We start from the raw sequence: 9,316 nt of genomic DNA, 5'->3' as shown, positions 1-9,316 counted from the left end.
TTGGGGGTTGGATAGGGATTTTCTCTACAGGAGCATAGTGGAGGAGGGAATTTATGGTTAAATAAAGCCTGTCTTACAAAAAGTAAGACTATTCATTAAAATGTAAAAGAAGAAGCTGAGCAAAGTTGCACATGGCTGTGATCCCAGCACTCGAGGAGCTGAGGTAGAAGAATCACAAGGTTCAGGCCAGCCTGAGCTAAAGGAAGATATTAGCTCAAAGAAAAAAAGGAAAAAGAAATTAAGATATTATCAGATTAACAAATAGATATATTGCTGGTAGACCTGCTTTACAAGAAATGAGAAACTGGGAGTATTCATGCTGAAATGAAAGGACACCAGTAACTTAGATCCACATGACAAGAGCCAGGAACTATGTAAGTACGCATAAATGGCAAGATGTTTTCCCCTTTGCATTTCCTTATTTGGGTCACATCTTTAATTCATTGGTGAAGGATGGATGGATCCTCACAGGTTTATCAAGATAGTTGAGCACATGACACTTGATACTGGTCAGATAAGACTGACAGTAGCTTTTAAGTAAAAAATATTGTCAGCCCAAAGGAGGAGAACACTTTGTGACATGCAAGGCCACAACAAATTGTACTTGATAACAGAGTGAACAGCAGGGTTTGTGGGAGACAGACCTTGTGGGATCATGATTTTTATGTGCTCCCTGGTTCCCACGAAAAGATGTGATTAGCTTGTTGGAATAATTTCCTGGGCTCTTCAAGGACTGATGCCTCCTCCCACATAGAGATAAGCAAGAACTGTGCTACTAAGTTCATATATTAAAGATTGGGGTTTGGATAGGGATTTTCTCTACAGGAGCATAGTGGAGGAGGGAATTCATGGTTAAGCTATTTTATACCCTTGTGATTTTTTTTTCTGGATGTCAAAGAAATGCTTAATTTTAGGACTTGTGGCAGGATTGACCCCTTAGTATCATCACACTGATTTAAACTGGTGGCAACTGAGACTTGTGGAGGAGTAGAAGCATCTTCATAAAAAGTGAAGTAGGTATTTAATTAGGAGCATGAGTGTCACGTGGTTAGGTGGTCTTCGAAACCCATGAACATTACAGGGATCCCCCATATAGCTAATAATGGCATTTGGAGGACCTATATGATGTTGATGTGGACAATACTTGCCCTCTTATGCATGAATTTAGATTTATTAGTGCCTATGGCAAAAGTGACATTCAGTGGGGTCCATTTGTCACTTTTCAACTTAAGAGTCTCTGAAGAGCCCATTATGCTTTCAATTAAAGCAGCTGCCCATGGGGTGGGAGTTCTGCTGAATGCCTTCTTCAAGAAACTGGTATTTTTTTTTCTCTGAAAAGCAAATTGGTTCTTTTTCCTGCTATCAGGGCTTGAAACTGCAAAAGGGATAAGAACTATTTTGGTAAGTGCATTTACTGTGACCTTAGTATATGCAGAGATATGTATTATATTGATTTACATTTTGAGTATCTATAAAATAAATTTCAAGAGTCCTTCCTTCCAAAAGAGACAATTTTAATGCAATAGTTCAAGAGCTTATACCAAGTGTATGTAGGACCATTTGTTGGCCAGGGAATCCGGTTGACTGTCTAAAGTGTGACCGACCACTTATGCTAACTCTTGGTCATGTTCTTCTCAGAGAATTTCTGGCAAACAGAAAAATATCAGCATTCTATTGAACTCTATATTGTGTGATGGTGAGATGTTGTCTATAGTGAATGAATTCCTACCTAGCCAAGGGCTTCTGAAAAGGTTGACTTCTCTCAGTACCCTGACATCTAGCAAATGATGGAGGATAAGAAAGTCCAGTCTCTCCTGTAGATAAAACTTACTACAGGGCCCAGATTTAGTGAAGAAAGTAGGCCTCAGTGGCTTGCCTATGTAATGTATAATGGCAAAGCCTTGTAAAGGTTATTGTGTCCTTTAGGAGATGATGGCAAGCTACACTCAGAGGTTGTTGAAATAGACATTGGCTAGAAATACAATCCAACCCTATAATGATCTAGTATTTACTGGTTGCTAACTGGATAGCATCATCAATTTCAGTAATGTTGGCTATCGGGCATAAGGCCCTTAATGGATGTGACTTGTATCAAAGTGCAGCTACCTACTGAGGCACCATCTTTTCAGATTTAAGAAGAGGCAAATTTGGGATGTTAAGTAGAAAAGCAGTTGGAATAGTTGCCCCTTTGCTGGTTAAGTCTTATACAATACTTTTTCATTATTGAAGACCTTGCTATAAGTCACACTGTGCCATATTAATTATTTTAATGAAACTACTGCATCTCATTTAACTGAGCCAAGTTTAAAGTGCCAAACATTTAATTTTAATTTATTACTCAAAATGTCCATGCCAATTTAGAGGATTTTTTCAGCATAATGAGTACGATGACCATGGGAATTTAGGCCAAATAATGATTCTGATAGTTGAGTTGAGGCACATCTATGTGCCCTCTCTACTTAATAACTTCCTTACCATGGGAGGAGGGAGGAGAGGGGGATCTGTGATTGGTATGTAAAATGAATAAAAAAATTTCTTAATTAAAAAAAAGAAAACTTCCTTACTATTGTGGGGAGTAAGTTGTTTAAAGTTCACGGGCCTCTAGATATAGCAATAATTTGATCCTCTATATTGATTCAATGTATAAAGCTTTACTAATTGGTGCATTTCAGCAAAGGATGGTGTTACTTCAGAATCTATGTTGTAATATGGAGATACAAAGGCTAGTCTGCCCCATTTTGTGCTTCACTATATAAATTATCTTAATACATTTTGGATTTCCAGTTTTGTCATATTCTGCATCCACATTTCAATCTTTCTTTTCTACCTCCCTGAAAACTGGGTCCTTTGTTGCAATGACAGCATTAGTAATAGAGTGGCAGAGTCAGAGGGCATTAGGCCTGCCATTCTGCCATGTTTCTATTACAGGCTCCCAGTTTCCTCCTCCTTTTCTCCAGAAAACTTCACTTACAGTAACTTAGTGGTGATCATGTTTTTACACAAATCACACCACATGCTTTTTTTTCTGATTTAAGAGACAAGTGCAGAAAGCAATCATAACGAATCTACATTGCTACACATCTGGTGTATAAAGATGTGATTTGTAATTTATATGACAAGCATGAAGGGAGGAGAAATGAATGGAGTAGACTAGACAAAAGTTCTTTGTCCCTCTTTCCCTAGTATTTTTCTTTTTTCAAAAAGTTAATTTTTAAGTTAGCATAGAAAGAAACAGGCTTCATTACAACAGAAAATGTCTGTTAAAAAGGGATCCAAAGGATCATATCCAGATGTGAACCTTACAAACTTCAATATCAGCCATCCAGGCAAGATTTGTCTACTTGTGCCATAGTGCCTCAACTGTTATGGGGACAGTTAATCACTCTGTGACTAAATTTGAGGCCCACTCCACAGGAGGGAATCCATGCAGTACTGTAACCCAGACAAACACACATGGCTTGGGAAGTCAGGCCCTAAAGGAGAACTTATTGTTGTTGTTTAGTTAAATTGATATAGACTCAAACTGCCTTCTAAATCCCTATGTTCATACCCATAGATAAAAGCTGCTCTCAGCCTTGATCAGAGAAGCTTCTCTTTGCAGCGAATAGCAGTGAATGCAGAGACTCTCAGATGCTGAGAGTGCCGAATTCTCAGCCTTAAATAAGACATTTGTAACAGCCCCTCTAAGACTCGTGGAGCATCATGGAAGAAGAAGCAGAAAGAACGTCAGGTTCAGAGGACAGTGAGAGGGATGTGGAATGCCATCGTCTGGACATGGCATAGCCATTGCTATGTTTTGTAGCTACTGTCTCAGCCAGAACTGTGAAGGGAAAGGAACAATTCAGTAGTGACAGTTGAAAACCTCAATATCCTACTTTAATACAGTTACATAGTAGATCAAAAAGGAAAGAAGCAATCTGAGTGATATAAACCTGTTAGTCATTTTTTTCCAGACAGGGTTTCTCTGTGTGGTTTTGGTGCCTGTCCTGGATCTCCCTCTGTAGACCAGGCTGGCCTTGAACTCACAGAGATCCACCTGGCTCTGCCTCCCAAGTGCTGGGATTAAAGGTGTGCGCCACCACTGCCCGGCCTGTTAGTCTTTTTAAAGATTCATTTTATCATTTATTTTATGTGTGTGTAGTGTGTAGTGTGTGTGTGTGTGTGTGTGTGTGTGTGTGTGTGTGTGTGTGTGTGTGTGTGTGCAGGCATGGAGGCCAGAAGAAAAAATTGGGTTTCTTGAAGTCAGAGTTACAGGTGGTTGTAGGATGCCCAGCTTTTTATGTGGGTACTGGGATCTGAACTGGGGTACTCCTGATGGTGTAGCAAGTGTTCTCAACCATTGAGACATATCTCCAACCTCTAAACCATCTAGTCTTGATTGAAATCTATATAAATACTCTTCCTCATGTATCTCAAGTGTTTAGCACATAGGTTGGGACACATAAGCAGGTATCCATTTGTTCAATGAACATTTATTGAGCTATAATACTTCTGGTACTATCCCCAGCATTAGGCATACAATAATGAACAAAACCAGTCCCTGACTACATTCATAGAGAATGCATGAATGAATAAATTCTTTAATAATTAAGTCAGTAACATTTCCTCCACACCTCCAGCCTATGACTCTTTTCCCAGTCCTTTCTCAGTAGCCAACACACACCTTTTTCAACATTCTTAAGTGTTTGTATTGAGAAAAATTGAAACAGAGTCTTGCCATGAAGTTCAGAGAAGTCTCCAACCTGTGATCCTTCTGCTTCAGGTCTTATGGGTGCTAGAATTACAGGTATGTGCTGTTAACCCTGGCTGAAATAATCTTTCAAAATCTGTCTTCCCTATTTCAGAGAGCAGGATCCTCATTTTCCTTATTTCTAGCCCCTAGAAAATACCAAGTGCTCGCTGAGGGTCTGTTCTATACTATTTGCAGTGTCTTAACTATGAAGAGCATTTCTACACACTTCAGCCCTTCCTATTCCATCTCTGTAGCTCTCCGTCGCCACAAACACAACTTAATATGGCTAGGAACACAAATCAGGCTTCTGCTTTTTTTTGGATTCCACACTTATTTCATACACAAGGCCCTTGGTTAGTACATCAGGAGAAGTGTATGAATCTTGAAGTATTCTCAATGTCCCACAGAACACTAGACTGTTCAGTCTTTGATGTAAGAGAAGGCTATGGTTGTATTCACTTTGACCTTGCACAGCTCTCTTCTAACTGTGGACTGTGGACTTCCTAGTTTCAAGTAGTGCACTTATTTGGACTCAGGCACTTGTTGTTCGGGGGACACTCTGGAGAGATTCAGTGAAAAAAAAATTCCAACCAGGGAAATAAAGTCCAGCAAAAAAAATTGTGACCAGCTCAACTGTATTATCTCTTCTATTAGGAAAAATATCTTCCACTACAGAGCCACACATCCTGGCGAGGAATGCCTCATGCACTCAGCTTGAATACAGAGTACATTATTTGAGTGGTAAAAGATGTCAGTCACATAGGCCTGTGCTGAATTTTCTACATATTACAGAGTATAATAGTGAGCGCAGAATTTCTGCAAGTCAGTATAATCACCTCTGTGCTTCTGATGGGAAAATAGGGCAAGAAGGGTTAATTAGACCTGAACACTCCCATCATGTTCTGTAAGGAGAGGCCGTGTTTTTTTTTTTTCTTCACTTCATTTAAACCTTGAGAATACCTATGAGGGGAGAGGAGGGAGATGTGTTTGTGTGTGTGTACAAGTGTGTTGTGAGGAAGCTGTCAGTGAAAGCCTTGAAGCCGCAGAGTGCTGAGAATGACGGATCTGAGGGTACTCTGGGAATGGATAATGATGGGGGAGGGAAGAGCTGACAAGGAAGACCCTAGGGGTGGGAAGGCGGCTGACTGTAAAGGTCCTTGGAGTGAGGAGGAACTGACAGTCTGACTGTTATGACCCTATGCATAGCCACGGAAGGGCCAATGGTGTTTGCTACATTTCCCTACTAGTTGATCTAGTTAGTGTCCTAGTTAGGGCCCCTGTGGTTGAACTAATAATGTACGTGCCCTACTACAATGCCAACACATCAAACAAGCCACCATTAGAACAGGATCATTTTCCTCCAGGCAGCTGCTTGCTGCAATCATTCTGCTGATTAAATTTCATTCTGGAAAGTACTGCACAGACATTAATCAGGTGTCACAGCCACTCCATCCTATAGAGCCAAAGCCTCTCTGACCTTTAAAAATACACCAAACAGTTGCTAGAACACATCTCCAGGGAAGACAGAGCCTCGGGCTGACCCACAGAAATCTATGCTATCCTGCCCTCTTCCTACCAACCTTCCTTTCATTTGGTGAGAATAAAGACTACCAGAGATCTTTCTGACAATTGTACTTAGGGGTCTCTGGTCAGCTTCTTTCTTGAGGATAACATCATCTTCTACATATGTGGGTTTGAAGGCCCGGAAAGGTTTCCCCATCACAATGTGGCTCCACTCTCTGACATTTTCACTGTAGTAAGAAGTCTTCTTATACTCTATTATCCAAAAATTCAACTGAAAGAGTATAAGATGAAACTAGTTTATCTGGAACAAATATTTCATAAGGAATATTGACATCTTACAATCAGAGAACCCTTCCTTACACCTGTGAGATAAGTGATTATATAACATTGTATTTCTTTACATCAATCCTGTGAGATAAGATACTATGAAATATTACAAACAAAGATCTGCATGGTCCCATTTTATAGGCATTAAAACAGAGGCTCAGAGGCATTTGCTGATTTGGCCAAATACATATAGCTAGAAAGTGGTCTTCTGATCCTAAGATTGCCAATACAAATGAATACTAGTAGCTAGATGTTATGAAAAGAATAAGTTTTGATGGGGGTGTCACACAATGGCTAAGGAGTTCACCTCCAAGTAGGCTATCAAGATGAGGGCCTGTAGACAGCCTAAGAGCATGTTTGAAACAATGAGTAATTGTTTCAATTTGGGTAAGGGGAGGCAGATAGGGTGGTAAATAACAGAAAGTAGCAGGTCTCCTTTACCAGTTCCAATGTTCTTTCCTCCTTTCCTGTCAACCAATAGGTGGCAGATGCCATATCTGAAATTGGTCCTTCTGCCAGAAGCTGGAGAGATTCTGGGTGCGACTTGAGAGGCGACAATCATGCATCTGTGTTTGTGCTACCCTGGGTTGGGCTGCCCTTGGTCATAGGTACCATCAGCCTCCCTCTGCCCCCTCTCTCCAGACAGTGCTCATTCAAGTTCAGGATATTAATACCAAGATAGGACATTATAACACTGTATCAATAATGTAAGACAGCTCCCTGTCCTTAAAGCACAATGTAATTTAAAATGCAGTGTGTAGTAGACTGCAACTTAATTGGAAAGGATGCCTTGGACTATTCGGGATGCTACAGAACATTTGGCATAGCCATTAAAAACTGTTCTCCAGAGCCCAGGAAACTAATTGCAAATGGTTAGGTAATGCATATCTGATGGAAGGAAGATTTTCCCTTAAATTGATTCTGTGGTGTGCACACAGGCATGTTTACCACATTGCTTATAGGTATGAAAAACTGGAACTAAATTAAATGTCCAATCATGGAGGGGTTTGTTTTTAAACAAACAAACAAACTAAAACCCTATGGAATAATATGCAGCAGGTAATAAATGAGGTAAATTTATATAAAGTGACATAGAAAACAGATCCATGAAAAAGTGTTGGGTTTCTTTAAGTATGCTACAGAATAATATTTACAGTATGGTTCAATTTTTGTTTGCTACTTTTATAAATATGTGTGAACCCATGAGCTTGTTGTAATATATACATCGGACTTTCAATAGAGGTTGAAATTGGGGCGGGGGAAAATAATTTTTAATGCAATTTTTGTATTATTTAAGATTTGCCTGTGGATTCTACTACTGTCATTTGGGAATTTTTGTTAAAGGAAGGCGACCTTTCCTCAACACTCCCCTCCTTGGTATAGCAAGATTCTGGATTCCTGACAGAGAGAGCAGACAGGCATGGATTTGGGTGTGTTTCACCTCTAATAAGATTTCTTACAGGCTCAGTTCTATTTCTTTTAAACAGTAACACACCAAAATGCAGTCTTGCAGGGAAATCCTCTCTAGCAAACATAGTTCATGGCTGTATCATTTCTCTATTCTGTCTTGTCCTCAAATTTCTGTCCCCCTTCCCAAGGTTTCTGCACAAAGTTCCTTTTATCCTCCCAGACCGGCCAGTTTTCTAGCAAACTGCTCCTTCCAGACAATCCCCAGAGTAGGCAGCCCTCTACCGGTGTAGTTTCAGGGGCATAAACAGCAGTACCAGGATAAGTACATGCCCACCTGCCAGCACGAACAAGCATTAGTCACACCAATGAGAACTACAAATTCCCTTGAAAGAGGTGTCACATTTTCTGAAACTTGTACGAAGGCAAAGGAGACTGAAAAAGGAGGTGTGTGTGTGTGTGTGTGTGTGTGTGTGTGTGTGTGTGTGTGTGTGTGTGTGTGTGTTGGGGAATCAAACAGTACATCCAGAGTGACTCCAGGCGTACACTGCTTGGCTGAGAATATAATTAACACCCACCCATTTATTTAACTTGTTTATTGAACAGAATTGGTTGGTTGGTGGTAATTTTATTAGGGTGATTTTTTTTTATATATTTGAAAAATACAGGAAAGCATAAAAAATTAGCTGTTTCCCTATTCAGATCCAGTTAATGTTGCAAGTGTCCTTTGAGTCATTTTCTCTGCATACTTGTGAAATTTTAAACAAAACTGGGATCAAAGCATACATGCACATCTTAGCCTACCCCTTCACTCATTGTTCTGTATGTTTTTGGGTTCTTAAATATTTGAAGACACGATTTTCCTAGGTGTATTACAAATTCATCACGTGGCTGTGGCATCATCTCCTTAATCATTCCCCTAATTTTGAGCATTTCAGGTTTTTTTTCCCTACAATTTTTAGGCTGTAAATAACATTGCCATCGCTGTCCTTGCACATAAATCTTAGTCCAGATTTCTCTTTCCCTAGCACAGATTCCCAGAAGTGGCATTACTGGGTCACAGAGTGTAAACATTTTTCAAGGTTCTGTGGAGCAGTTTTAACTGGTAGCAAATCTATTGATCCCCAGAAACTACTGAACACAGACATCCTCTCCAGGTTAAACCTGAACGAAGCACTTGGACCCACACACCCCTGCCTGTGACAATGGCACATTTAATTAGGAGTTTAATGATTTTTTTTATGAGAAAAAGGGAAAAGCTCAGTAATTAACTAGAGGAAGGAAACAGGGCAGTTATGGCTTAGCTGAATTCTACTGTATGTACTG

The sequence above is a fragment of the Peromyscus californicus genome, unplaced genomic scaffold (genome assembly GCF_007827085.1).
Source record: "Peromyscus californicus insignis strain IS unplaced genomic scaffold, ASM782708v3 Scaffold_10__1_contigs__length_136768540, whole genome shotgun sequence".
In the NCBI taxonomy this organism is placed as follows: domain Eukaryota; kingdom Metazoa; phylum Chordata; class Mammalia; order Rodentia; family Cricetidae; genus Peromyscus; species Peromyscus californicus.
The sequence above is the reverse complement of the archived record's forward strand: the minus strand, read 5'-3'. Positions refer to the sequence as shown.